The following is a 13671-nucleotide window of genomic DNA, read 5'->3' as shown; positions in this document are numbered from 1 at the left end:
ATAAAATAAAAAGGGCTGGGGGTGCAGCTCAGTGGTACAGTGCATGCCTAATACACACCAGACCCTAAGTTCTATCCCCATTAATACAAAAACAAAAACCCTCTTGTAACTATGCCAGTCAAGAAAGAATTCTCTTGCTACTACTCACCCCTAGCCCTGGCACTCTCCAGTTCTTTCCCTTTGGAGGGTTAGAAACCACCATTGACAAGATGGGAAAAGGGGAATAGAAGCCTAAGGTAAAGAGAAGGAACTGTGCAATTTGTCACACATTCTTTAATATCCTGTCTCACTTCTTGTAATGTAATGTTGGAAAGTAATGTTGGCATAGCTGTTTTATTTGTGTAAAGTTCCCAGAAATGGATGCAATTCCCATAAACTCACTCTATCTTGCTTTAATTTCCCATATAGGTTTAGAAATAGTTTTCCTAAATGCTGCTCTCAGGATGCAATTAAATTTTTACTTAAAAGTGATGTCAACCACTTAATATACAAATGCTTAAAGGAAAGTATGAAATGACATTAACCGTGTAACACTATACTGTGGTAAAGAATTTAAACTCTGACAAATATATAATAAACTGATTTTTGGAACTGAGGTAGGATAGAATAAATAATTTTAAAAAAAAAAGTAGATAGGAGACACAAAGGAAGAATAAGGAAGTAAAACTTTTATTTTATTGTTTAAATTTCTTTATTAATTTTAGTACTAGGGCTTGAACCCAGAGATGTTTTAACACTGAGATACTTCCCCAGTGTGTTTTATTTTTTATTTTTTATTTCTAAATTGCTGAGACTAGCCTTGAATTTACAATCCTCCTGACTCAGCCTCCCAACTCACTGAGATTATAGGCATGTGCCTCAGCACACTGAGGAAATAAAATTTAAATTCATAAATTTACCATTTAGGTAAATTACCATTTAGGTCCTTGCAGATTATATATATATATAATATATATGTGGCTCTGTGGTAAAGTATGTGCCTGGCCCTCACCATATATATATGGCCCTCACCATATATATATTTTGTGTGTGTGTGTGTGTGTGTGTGTGTGTGTGTGCGTGTGTGTTGCTGGGGATTTGAACCCAGGGCCTTGTGCTTGCAAGGCAAGCACTCTACCAACTGAGCTATAACTCCAGCCCAAATGTAGGCAGAGATGCCAAATTTTTTTTGTTTGTTTTTGTGGTACTAGGAATTGAACCCAGTGCGGACCTACTCTGAGCTAGATCCCCAGCCCATTTTTATTTCATTTTGAGACAGGGTCTTGCAGACTAACCTTGGACTTGTGATCTTCTGCCTTAGCTCCCCAAGTCACTGCCAGCAGAGATGTCAAGTTTTTTGTTTTTTTTCTTCTTTTTTTGGCGGTACTGGGGATCGAACCCAGGGCCTTGTGCTTGTGAGGCAAGCACTCTACCAACTGAGCTATCTCCCCAACCCCCGCAGATTATATTTTTTGCTGCTGATTGAGATTTGTTTACCTTTTCTTAGGAACTCAACTGGGCAGGCAATAGGGTCTGCACTGCCCCATGAAAACTAAGACTCTCGGGCTGTGGGGCACCTGAACAGGAGAGTCCCCTGGCCACTGCACAGAGATGTTCTGCAGGAACCCTGTAGAAATGCCTGAGCCAGGCACAACATCATTTTGGGATCTCTCCAACTCATGAACCAGCAATTAATTGAGTCACTAGCCCTATCGGAAAATATTTCTGTAAGATGACAGACCCCGATCCTAAACTCATGTTCAAATAAGTAGGTTCATTTGCATTCCTTGCTATTCTTTTGTGTGTGTGGGGGGGGTACTGGGGATTGAACCCAGGACCTTGTTCTTGCAAGGCAAGCACTCTACCAACTGAGCTATATCCCCAGCCCGCATTCCTTGCTATTGATGATCAAAAAATACCTGCTTTTATAGTACACCAAAAACTACCTTTGTTTTTATATTGTTGCCAAAAGCAAGAACCAAAGAACAAACATTGGGGTGAATCTGATAGCAATCTTAAGAACTGTAAAAAAAAAAAAAAAAGGAATTTTTTTGTTGTTGTTCAATATGTTTCTCCTGTTAAAAAATAATATCCGTTATTTTTATTTTATTTCAAAGCAATAACAAGAAGTCATTGCTGAGGATAGCAACCAATTTCTCAGGGAACCCTGAAAAATGTATGCATTCAATTTTCTATACACTTGGTTGAAATATACTTAGTGGAATTAATTGTAGAAAGAGTCTGCCAAAAACAATTATTTAAATTTCTATAATAATTAATATAGTTATCAAAATCATTGGTCTCTTAAAATCCTTTCTGGTTAAAGTTGCTACATTTGATCTTAGCCAAAAGGTTGCAAAGCAATCTGGTTAATGAAAGCAAATAAAAGAGAATACAAAAAGAAAAAGAAAGGGAGGCTGACCTCAACGAATCAGTGATGCTGTATTAAGCAGCGGAGGGGCACATTTTCAAGAGGAAAAGTGGCAAAGGGGTACAACAAGGGTCTGAGTTTCATAGGATTTAGCAGGGCCAGGTCATGGGGGGAGTTGGTCAGTTACTTTTGGTGGGCTTTCTTTTGGCAGGGGGATTTTAGCAGATAAGGAACATTGCAACTGGTCAGATTCCTGAGCTCCCTTTCTCCCTGGGAGTTTTGTAAATCTCTGTTTACTTCAGTTAAAGTTAATAAAACTGTACACCAGCCTGTTTATGCTCTGCAGCAATGTCATACATCTAGTTTATGTAAAAGCATGTTTGAATTGTTCAGAGAGTAGTTATTGTTTGTTTGTTTTGTTTTGTTTTTGTTTGGGTTTTGGAGGGGGTACAGGTACTGGGGATTGAACCCATGAATGCTTTCCTACTGAGTTATATCCTCAGCCTTTTTTATTTTTTATTTTGAAACAGAATCTCACTAAGTCGCTTAGAGCCTCACTAAGTTGCTGAGGCTGGCTTTGAACTTGCAATCCTCCTACCTCAGTCTCCCGAGTTGAAGGGATCACAGGTGTGCACCACTGCACTCAGCCAGAGAGGAGTTTTAAAAGGAAATTAGAGATATTTTTTAAAGGTAATATTGCAATTCTTTTGAAGCTGTGGCAAAATCAGCACTCAAATACAGTACTAGCAGGGGATACCCTCTTTTTGGAAATATCCTGATAATAGGTAACAAGAACTTTTATGTTCAGGAATGTTCATAGTAGTGTCATTTATAATGGTGAAACAGTTTACAAGTCCAACAAAAGGGTATATCCTATGGTACTATATTAGACAGAAACTTAAAATTATTTATTTATTTATTTATTTATTTTGGGTGCTGGGGATTGAACCCAGGGCCTTGTGCTTACAAGGCAAGCACTCTACCAACTGAGCTATCTCCCCAGCCCTTAAAATTATTTTATGAAGAAATTTTAGGGGTAAGTTATTGTTTATGACTTGAAGTTAAAGTAGAGGCATATGCCCAACTGAAAAAAAGATCAAGATTTACCAACATTTATTTATTATTTTTTTCTCCCACTTTTTTTTTTTGGTGGGGGTAGATACCAGGGATTGAACTCAGGGGCACTCTACCACTGAGTCACATCCCCAGTCCTATCCTGTATTTTATTTAGAGACAGGGTCTCACCCAGTTGCTTAGCACCTTGCTTTTTGCTGAGGCTGGCTTTGAACTCACAATCTTCCTGCCTCAGCCTCCCAAGCTTCTGGGATTATGGGAATGTGCGCCACTGCGCCTGGTACATTCCCCCACTTTTTTTTTATTGGTATGTTATAATTATAATTTGATCAATCTCATTTCCCAGGACCTTCCCTTTCCTTCCTTCTTCCCTCCCCCATCTGCTTGCTGTTTTAGTTATTGCATTATAATTTATATATATATATATGTATATATATATATATATATGGGGGATTATATATTATATTTATATATATAAATGGGGGGATTCATTGTGGTAAATTTGTACATAGACATAGTATAATTTGGTAGATTTCTTTGCCCCCTCCAGTTCCACATGCCTTTCCCTCCTCCCTTCCTATATTCTATTGGTCTTCCTGCTGTCTTCTTGAGATCCAACACCTCACATTCTCTCTCTCTCTCTCTCTCTACCCCTTTCTCCCTAGCTTCTGCATATGACAGAAAATATTCAACCCTTAACTTTTTTGAGTCTGGCTTATTTTACTTAGCATGATGTTCTCGAATTCCATCCATTTACCCACAAATGAGATGTTTTCATTCTTTATGACTGAGTAAAACTCCATGGTGTGTGTGTGTGTGTGTATGTGTGTGTGTGTATGTTTTATCTTCTTTATTCATAGTAATTTTTATTTCTATGTTATTGGGGCTAGAGATGATCTTTATTTTTTTAATATTTCATATATGTTATCCGGTAAGTTTCCAAATCCAAGGAATATTATTTTTTTAACAAAGGGAGAAACATATTGAGCAAAATAGTCTTTTACAGTTCTTAAGATTGCTATCAGATCCACCCCAGTATTTGTTCTGCACTTGTGTTTGGCAGCAATATAAAAACACAGATGGCATTTGCTGGTAATGTAAAGAAATACAGGTATTTTTTGAACATCAATAGCAAGGAATGCAAATTAACCTATATTTGAACTCTGATTTACTTCAGAGGATTAGTCAGAGGTCAACAAAAATAGAATGCAACTGTAAAGTCCCTCTTGTTCCCACAGGTCTTTCATAAGCAACAGACGGGTCAGAGTGCGAGGCCGTCTCATCAACCCTGCAAAGGAATTTGTTGGAAATGCACTGAGGTAGACTCTGAAGCAGAGGCCTGTGTGCTGCCTGGAAAGAGGGCAAGCCAGAGAAAATGGAGAGGGAAGAACAAGGAAGCCTTCATAGCATCCGCTGCCACAAGGTGCCATCAGCCCAGGCTGGGTCTCCAGGGTGCACCATGTGCACACGAAGAACTCAAGTAGGTCTTCTGGCCTTCATGTGGCTGGTTGAATGCAGCCCTTTCTGCTCCCACCAGAAATCCCACGCAAACATGTAAAGGGACTTTAAAAAGTCAAGAATCTACAAAGGACAAAAATAAATGAACAAATAATGAATGAATGAATGAATGAACGGAGACTCTACAACCTAAATAAATAGATAGATAAGTGACTAGAGCAGGATCTGGACAGCAAATGGACAACTGTTTAGCAGATTAAAGCAACTTGAAGGCAAGACTCCTGTGGGAGAATTCTAACAGTGAATTGATTTCAGGCAGCGGGACCCCAGTAAGAAATGGAGACACTGTAACTATTGTGCCCAATAAAGCTAGTGACTCAAAGTCAGTGTCTTGGGAGAGGAGAGAAGGAGCTTTATTAATAACAAGTGGACTTGGAAGATGATGAGTCCAATACCTTTAGCAACCATTTTAGGGGACTCAGGTATGCGAAAGGGCTTTATGGGGAGAGAAAGAATGAGCAGAGGGGCAATGGGCAGGTGCTGCTCCTGCAACCTGAACTGGATGCTGTCCCAGTCACTCCATCTTGGTGTCTTTAGCCTTGAAGACAGAGGAGAGACTAGGCCATGTCTAGGTCAAGTTGACCCTGCAACCCTGCCTGTGGTTTTGGATGAAAATGATCAACATGTGTCCATGCAGAGTGGAGCAGAAATCTGATCCAAAGGTTAAGCCAGCAAAGGAGACAGATTCACTATGAAAGCACAGATGCCAAACCTTTGCATCTGGTTCCAGTCATTCACTGGACATCTGCAGGCCGGATGAGCCCTGGATGGGCCAAAACCTGTCCACAGTCATAGGCAAGCAGCAAACGCTCCTTAGGAGCTCAGTGCAGTGGCAGACGCCTGTAATCCCAGAGGCTGGGGAGGCTGAGGATCACCATTTCAAAGCTAGCCTCAGCAATTTAGCAAGGCCCTAAGCAGCTTAGTGAGACTCCTATCTAGAGGTGTTTATTTCATTTTTATTTATTTATTTATATATTTTTTCTATTTTATTTAGAAATAAAATATAGAAAGGGCTGGGGATGTAGCTCAAGGGTTGAGCGCCCCTGGGTTCAATCCCTGGTACCAAACAAACCCACCACCACCAAAAGTAACAACCGAAAAAACAAAAACAAATGAACAAAAACCTCTCCTTTGGGGTGAGGGGGAGACACGGATGAGATCAGGAGCTCACTCCTGCGTGCAAGACCTAGAACACACAGTGTCCGTTTCCGGTCCAACCCACTGATGTCTCCCTACTCAGCCGCAGCAGCAGCAGCAGCAGCAAAAATCACAAAGAATCAAAAACTGCAGCTCGTGGAACCAGCTAGGGAAATTCTTTCCTCCACCAACGTCCCTCTAGCGCCCTCTACAGACAAAGCTTTATACTGTGCTCACTGAGAAGAGGTATGGCTTCCAACTCCATTAACAGAGCAGCAAACAGGGTGAATTTATGGCGGAGAGGCAACAAATTGATATCCAACAAAGTCATCATGTGATGAAAGACACTGACAAGAAAAATTGGAATGGAAAACACAGGAATTAAGAAACTGATAAAATGGAGACAATGCATATAATAAACCCATTGCAATTCATGTTTCATAAAAATAAGAAAAAGTATTTTCTGCCTGGAAAAACTACAAGAGGACTTAAAAATGAATACTTAAGCCAGGCGCAGTAGCACACTCCTGTAATCCCAGCGGCTCCGGAGGCTGAGGCTGAGGCAGGAGCCTCCTGTGTTCAAAGCCAGCCTCAGCAATGGCAAGGCACTAAGCAACTCAGTGAGACCCTGTCTCTAAATAAAATAGAAAACAGGGCTGGGGATGTGGCTCAGTGGTTGAGTGCCCCTGAGTTCAATCCCCAGTACAAAAAAAAAGAAGAAGAAAATCTTAAAGGAAAAAAATGGTGTTAATGAAAAATAAATTTCAAGAGCAAAACGCTCCACAGAAGTGTTAAATTTAAAGTTGAAGAAAAGAAGAAAGAGATGAAGAAATGTTGATGGTATAGAAAAATATATAAATTTTAATGGTACAGAAAATATATAAAAATAAAGATAGCTTATCTAGATGAATAATAGGACTTTGAGAAAGAACAGAAGAAATTATCGAGGAAATAATTCAAGAAAATCTCCCAGAACTGAGGGACACAAAATTCAAAATTGAGATAAATGTTTAGAAAAGTGTCTGGCAAAAGGAATGATGTCCAAGGCAGATCATTATGAATTTTAAAAAATACTAGGTCAGCTGGGTATGATAGTGCACACCTGTAAACCCAGGGACTCTGGAGGTAAGGTCAGAAGGATTGCAAGTTTGAGACCAGCCTTAGCAACTTAGCAAGACCCTGTTTCAAAATTAAAAATAAAAAGGGCACACCTGGATTCAATCTCCAGTACCATAATATCAATAAATAATTAATTAAAAATAATAATATTGCAACAAAGAGAAAAATCCCCAAATTGAACAAAAACTGGGAGGAAATCACATAAAAAGGATCAAGACCCAGAAGTTACTATAGTTTGGATCTTTGGGGGCTTTTTTGTGTGTGTTTTTTTGTTTGTTTGTTTTTTGCTTTGGGATTTTTGTTGTTGTTGTTATTGCAGGAATTGAACCCAAGGGTGCTTTACCACTGAGATACATCTCCAACACTTTTTATTTTTTTTTTTATTTATTTATTTGCGGTGCTGGGGATTGAACCCAGGGCCTTGTACTTGCAAAAGTGAGCACTCTACCAACTCAGCTATATCCCCAGCCCTATTTTTTTATTTTGAGAAAGGTCTCGCCAACTTAGGCAAAGCTCAGGGCCTTGCTAAGTTGTTGAGGCTGACCTCAAACTAGCAATTTCAAGGCTTGGTCCCCAGGTGGTGGCACTGGTGGAAGGCAGTGGAACTTTTAGAAGCTGGGCCTAATGGAAGGAAGTTAGGTCATTGGAGCCACGCCCCTGAAGGAGGTATTGGGATCTTGGCTCTTCCTCTTCCTCTGTTTGTTTCCTGGCCATCATGAGATGAACAGACCTCTTCCATCACGTGTTCCTGTCATGATGTACTGTGCTGCCACAGGCCCCACCCTGAAAAACCAACAGGGTCAAGAGACTGCAGACTGAAATTTCTGAAACTGTGAGCCAAAATAAACCTTTCCTCCTTTTAAGTTGATTATTTCCAATATTTCATTAGGATAGCAGAAAACTGAATAACAAAGATAGTGTAGGGCTTTTTGACAACAGTACTGGAAGCTTTCAAAATTTAGAAGTTAAAAAAAAAATTTAGAAGTAAAGGGCTGGAAATGAGGCTCAATGGTAGAATGCTTGCATAGCGTGTGTAAGGCCCTGGGTTCAATCCCCAGTACCACCACCAAAAAAAAAAAAAGAGGAAAGGAAAAACCAAAAATCAAAATTTAATTTTGATGTAAATTTTCAACTTAGAATCCTATCCTCGGTAAAACCATTAATCAAGTGTAATAATAATAAAGACATTTTCAGAAAAGTCTCAGACATTTCTCTTCCTTTCCTCTTTCTTCAGGAAATTAGTAGTGTGTGTTCCATCAAAATGAAGGATTAGGTCAAGAGTGATAAAGATGTGGGATGGCGAATGGAAGCCCTAGTATGACACAGAAGGAAAATCCTAGGAGGCAGTTCTGCAGAAGAACAAGGGATCGAGGGGTTCAGATTGAAATAGGAGTTTGAAGCCCAGACCTGGGGGATTAAGAGAATTCCTCACCTTGACTTCAGAAAGATGTCTCCATGAAAAAGATGAAATTGATGAATTATCATGCACTTTAAAGGAGAGAAAAACTATGCCTCTGAAGGTAATTTGGTGACAAATTACTAATAAATTCATAGATAAGTAATCAAAGGAAAACCTAGCAGAGGTGTGTTGTTCTGGACATTGTTCTATAAGGTTTAGCATCAGTCCTTCTAAAGATTTCAGAAGCTCCCAATATAAAATCTTTTCCTGTTTAATATACCTAGAGTAATCTCTATTCCAGGCACTGAACATTAACTTATAGATACGGATGGTTAAAAAATAGGAAAATACAGATCAAACAAGGGGCTGGAGGTCCAGCTCAGGGGCAGAATGCTAGCTTTATGCATGAGGCCTTAGCTTTTTGCCAAAAGTCTTGTAGAATTTGTGGACTATTCATATTACATACATGTATAAATATGGTAAAGATTTAAAATAGTGGAAACTTCACTAAGGGGCTGGGGATATAGCTCAGTTGTAGAGTGCTTGCCTTGCATGCACAGGGTCCTGGGTTCAATCCTCAGCACCACCAAAAAAAAAAAAGAAAGAAAGAAAAATCTGATGAAAACTTCATTTAGGAGGTAATATATATTAAAGCACTAAGACATGTACTGTTAAAAACAGCTGTTCACAGTGGTACACACCTATAATCCCTGCAATTTAGAGGCTGAGGTTTGAGGATTGCAAGTGTGAGGACAGCCACAGCAATTTAGGGAGACCCTGTCTCAAATTTAAAAGGGTTAGGAATGTAGCTCATTGGATAAGCACCCCACATTCAATCCCAGTACCAGGAAAACAAGACAAAAAACTCCACATCCATACAGACTGCCCCTTTAACAGTGGCACCTGGATATTCCTACATCCTGGAAGATTTATAAACCCATGATAGGGACAGCACTTATAAATTTATAAACCTGTTTTTTCTACCAATGCATTGTAGTTTTCTTTACTTACCTCTTTATTCTTGCATCCTGGGACTGAGCACAGTGCGGCTCACTCTTTTTTGTAAACAGAGCACCTCACATTTAGATGATCACAGCAGACAAGTGTATTCAGGCCCTACATTCTCCACCATCCCATCGCTCCTCTCTTCTGATTTTTCCTGCTCTTACAGAAACTCAAGCCTTCATGGACTTTCTGTCAATGAAGCTGCTACAATAACAAATGAGCCTGAGCCCCTTGAGCCAACAAGATCCAGTATATGGTCAGTACACTAGCCTCAACCTTGGCCCGACAGGAAGGCATCTGCTTTTGAGGGTGGAGACTCTAATGACTCGACGCTAATTCCCAGAGCTCTGTGCATATGTCCTCCTCAATTTCATTTTCTAGACTGCTAGATATTGGTTGAGTATTCAAAGATAAGGTAACCAGGGTTCTAAATCCCAAAAACCTCCATAAAGTCACCTACCAGCCACAATGGCCATGCTGGGGTCCTAAGGGAGATAGATGTATGTGGCAGCCACTCCAGGCAGTCATTCCTAATGATTGGTGCCCTGGGCGTTACTGGAGCCTCATAACAGTCCAGATAGTGGCAGTTCAAAACTGGTATGACAGGGGTTGTGGCTCAGTGGTAGAGTGCTTGCCTAGCATGTGTGAGGCACTGGGTTCGATTCTTAGTACTGCATATAAATAAATAAAGGTTTATCAACAACTAAACAAATTTAAAAAAAAAAAAAAAAACAGGTATGACATCACCATAATAAAAATTCTGTAATCCAGGCTGCTTTCAGGTTTCCACTCTGACCATCCATATGACACAGCACTTATCTTCGTGAGCTAGAGGGCAGGAGGTGTGACTCAGTGGAAGAGCACTCACCTAGCAGGCAGGAAACCTTGGGTATCCCCAGCACAGGAAAAAAAAAAAAAAAAAAAAAAAGATTCATTGATTCATTATCTAGAGAAACTTTAACCATCATCATCATCATATTCCAAGCAGAAGAGTAGACAAGTAGGGAAATAAAAAGGAACAAGTATCCTCCTATTAAGAATGTTCCTTCTGCCAGGCACAGTGGCACTCGCCTGTAATCTCAGTGGCTCAGGAGGCTGAGGCAGGAGGATTGGGAGTTCAAAGCCAGCCTCAGCAAAACCAAGGCACTAAGCAACTTAGTGAGACCCTGTCTCTAAATAAAACAAAAAATAGGGCTGGGGATTTGGCTCAGTGGTTAAGTGCCCTGAGTTCAATCCCTCGTAACCACCCCCACTGCCAGAAAAAAAAAAGAATGTTCCTTCTGCTGGCTGGCGGGGTGCACACAACTGTAATTCTAGTGACTGGGGTTGGCGTGACTGAGAAGAAGGATTGCAAGTTCAAAGCCAGCCTCAGCAACTTAGTGAGGCTCTGTCTCGAAATAAAAAATAAAAGATCTGGGGATGTGACTCAGTGGTTAAGTGCCCCTGGGTTTAATCCCTGGAACAAAAAAAAAGAAGAAGAAAAATATTTCTTGAGGACTGGGACATAGCTCAGAGGTACCATGCTCGTCTAGCATGCACAAGGTCCTAGATTTGATCCCCAGTACTGAAAAAATAAACAAAAAATCTTAAAATAAAAGTCTTGTTCCTTGAAACAGTACACACTACTTTCTCTCTCATTCCATTGGCTAAAATTTGATCATGTGGCCCCATTTAGCTCAAGAAAGGCCAGGTAATGTAATATATTCCAGAAAGTCGCAGGCTCCACTAGGACTGTGGGAGTCTATTACTATGAGAGAAGTACAAGAACAAATCAGACACACCTTTTCCCTTCTTGATGTCAGACAGCTCCTCAGAGAGATCCCCAAAACCCACATCCAGGAAGTAATACATACACCAGCCTGGACTGCCAACCAGGTGCTCTGATTTATCCTGAGGTATGACTTTTGTAGAAATGCAGTTGACTTCATTCTAACCCCGCCCTCCAGTCCCTTGGGCATACTCCCAGGCCTAGCTGACATCTCCTGGTCTCCCTCTAAAGAAGGAAGCGAGATCAATTGTATCCCTCATTCTAAAGAAGGAAGCGAGATCAAAAGCACCCCTCATTCTAAAGAAGGAAGTAAGATCAATTGCATCCTGAGATCCTCCCTGTAATATCCTCCCTATGAAATGGAAGGGGTGGAATTCAAGTGGAAATGGACAAGACAAGCCAGGTGCAGTGGTGAACACTTGTAATCCCAGCTATATGGTAGGCTAATGCAAGAGGATCTCAAGTTCCAGGCCAGTGTCACCAACTTAGTGAGACCTTGTCTCAAAATAAAAAATAAAAAGGACTGGGGATGTAACTCAGTGGTAGAGTGCACTTGGGTTCAATCCCCCAGTACTGCAAAAAAGAATGAAAAAGAAATAGATAAGATGAAGACAGACATAAGAGTATTTGAAAATCAAGTTATGTTTTAGTTTTGTCTTCCACAAGGAGTGTGTGTGTGTGTGTGTGTGTGTGTGTGTGTGCGCGCGCATGTGCTTTTGACACTGCCTGGCTATTGATCAGGGACATGACTTAGGGATATTTTCTTGAATGAACCAAACAAACTCCCTCCTCTTCCCTGCTGAAATTCAATGTTTCCAAGACTCTCTTAATGTATTATTAGGCTATTATTGAGCCTGGATTTTCCTCCTTAAGAGGGATGAGATTGAACATAAAGTGAAAAAATAATGTTCCAAAATTGGCAAATGTTAATTGTTGAAGCTTCATGGCAGGTAGAGGCTCATCAGATTACTTTCTTTAGTTTCATGTGTTTGAAATTTTCCATAATAAAATGTATTTTATAATTATGCCAGAACAGGCTGGGATTGTGGCTCAGTGGTACAGTGCTTGCTTAGCCTTGTGTGAGGCACTGGGTTCGATCCTCAGCACCACATAAAAATAAGTAAAATAAAGGTCCATCAATAACTAAAACAAATTGTGCCAGAAGGTCACAGGTGCTAATAATAAAGATAAAATTTTGTTGGCCTTAGTGGGAGAGAATATGGATAATAGAAATATATGAAACTTTGGATCTCCTAAATGTTTCACATCAGGTGATTTGAGTAAGGGAGTTCAAGGTGGAAGGGAATGAGGGTTAGCTCTTTAAAGAATGTTATAGCGCCATCTGGGGGTAAGAACACCCAGACACCCTTGCATAGGAGGATGCTATTATAAAGCTAGTGTGAGACCAGCTGACATCATTATGACAGTTCTTTCAGTGATCTAATAAGTTGATAAAATAGAAAATAATCCAAAAAATAAAATTTAGGAAGTTAAAATTAATTAAAAGCACACTAAACAAAAATGTTTTAATGTTAGTACCACAAGCTTTCATTCTGCCATTAAATGTTCTGATACATATTATGACATTGATGAACCTTGACAAAGTTATGCTAAATGAAATAATCCAGACATCAAAAAAAGCTTTTGTGGAATTTCACTTAAAATAAAAAATATGGTATGCCCAATCTCTATTTAAATATTTAAAGTAGGGAATTCATAGAGGCAGAAAAGTAGATTAGTGGTTACCAAGGACTGGGGGTAAGTAAGTGGAGTGTCATTATTTAATACATGCAGAGTTTCTGTTTGGAGTAGTGGACAGTTTTGGAAATAGTGGTGATGGTTCCACAACACTGTAAAATGTAATTAATGCCACAGAATTATACATGCAAAATGGTGAATATGGCAAATTTTGCCAGGTGTACTGATGCATGCCTGAAATCCCAGCTACTTGGAAGGCCAAGACAGGAGAATTGCAAGTTCAAGGCTAGCCTGGACAATTTAGTGAGATCTTGTCTCAAAATAAAATGTAAAAAGGGGTAACTCAGGAGTAGAGCGCTTACCTTGAATGTATGATCCATGGGTTCATCCCCAGTACTGGGGGGACAAAAAAGAAAAGAAAAAAGAAAGGTAAATTTTACATGGTACATATTTTACCACACCATATTTTAATGAAGGTGGCTTCTGCACAGTTAAAATAAGGGGAAAACATATCAGACACAATATAAAACTTAATGCCATAAAAATAAAGAAGCAAAGCAAAAGAACAAAATGCACACAATGAATTATTGAAACTACTGGATG

General features: G+C 39.7%; 1 non-coding gene across 1 annotated transcript; it reads right to left on the bottom strand.

The window, feature by feature from the left end:
* Positions 1–1357: 1357 nt before the first annotated feature.
* Positions 1358–1430, bottom strand: Trnav-cac (transfer RNA valine (anticodon CAC)). The gene has a single exon. It is a non-coding gene; the product is annotated as a tRNA-Val (tRNA).
* Between the last annotated feature and the right edge of the window lie 12241 nt (positions 1431–13671).

This window comes from Sciurus carolinensis, chromosome 7, assembly GCF_902686445.1.
Source record: "Sciurus carolinensis chromosome 7, mSciCar1.2, whole genome shotgun sequence".
NCBI classification, from domain to species: domain Eukaryota; kingdom Metazoa; phylum Chordata; class Mammalia; order Rodentia; family Sciuridae; genus Sciurus; species Sciurus carolinensis.
This window is presented reverse-complemented; position numbering and strand designations above follow the sequence as displayed.